Here is a 1,185-nt window from a genome sequence, read left to right as displayed (position 1 = left end):
GGAGTCATGTTTTATCTGTATCAAAACTGAGCGCTCCTAAAATTAAAATTTAAAAATGGATCCAAATACTTTTAATTCATGTGATTTAAAAAGGTTCAATTTAAATTGGGTAAACTAATAGAAGTAAAATGTCTTTAAAATTAACTCATAAGTCTCTAGGTGGTCGAACTAATAAAATGTTGATGTTTATAAAATGTCTAACATCAATTTTTCTAGGACTTTCCTCCAACAAGAAAAAGCTGGCAAATACTGTTCAGGACACTTGTCTGATATCTTGGTTTTTACAAAATAAGTGAATTAGAGTTGACATGCATGGGATTACTCAAATGTGTTTATAGAGAAAATTGTTTTCTGTCATCACTAAACTAAAAATAAGGTTACTAAGAGTTATGTCCTAACAAGTGCAATTCTATATACAAAGGGTCCCAAAAGTTTCAACTGTGTTTCAGTTAGAGTACTATAACAACAAAATATTTAATCTTATTAAAATAGAGTAATGTATCTAAATTCAGAAATTTCATAAGAGTTGTTTCAGAATATGAACAAAAAGGGGTCAACAAATAGGAAAGAGAAAATAAAAGGTTCTAGGCATGGAAATATATTTAGTAAAAGGAAAAAGGAACTGTTTCTGGGTAAGAAAGTGCTTATGTGATAAAATACATGAGGGTCTAAATAAGTGCTAAGAAAGTCTGTAAAGGGCAAGTTTCAATAAGTTTGCATGTAACTAAGTTGGTTGTATGTATATGACACAGTTAAAGCTATTTAAGGTTTTTTCCTAAGGTGAAATACTAATGTTCTGATGTAAACCAAAGTTTAATCTATATGGTAAAATGACAAGGATTTCTTAGAAACACTAATTTACTCTTAACTTTGTGTCTATTAAGTTTTATTCTTTAGAACAATTAGTCTTAAAAATTGGGATATACAATTATGGTTAAGCAACTGTTAAGACTATTGTACTGTTATGTTGTGCCCAGCGGCTCGAGACCCCACAAAGACCACCAGAGACCACGATCAATGCAAGCAACAAAGAGTCATTTATTAGCAAGCTCGAGCCTGGTCCTCCGCGCACTCAGTAACCAGTGACGCTAAGAGGCCCTGAGCCTTTGTTCAGCAGGCTTTTATAATGAAAGGCAAACAGTTTTACAGTGTTCTTTTTAATTGGTTAACATTTGAACAGCTAAA

General features: G+C 32.0%; 1 long non-coding RNA gene across 1 annotated transcript; it reads left to right on the top strand.

Annotated features, from left to right (window-relative positions):
* LOC306638072 lies at positions 1–696 on the top strand. Its single transcript, XR_013757348.1, has 2 exons — positions 1–448; positions 493–696. It is a non-coding gene; the product is annotated as an uncharacterized lncRNA (long non-coding RNA).
* Positions 697–1,185: the final 489 nt, after the last annotated feature.

This window comes from Sciurus vulgaris (genome assembly GCF_902686455.1).
Source record: "Sciurus vulgaris genome assembly, chromosome: 10".
Lineage (NCBI taxonomy): Eukaryota > Metazoa > Chordata > Mammalia > Rodentia > Sciuridae > Sciurus > Sciurus vulgaris.
This window is presented reverse-complemented; position numbering and strand designations above follow the sequence as displayed.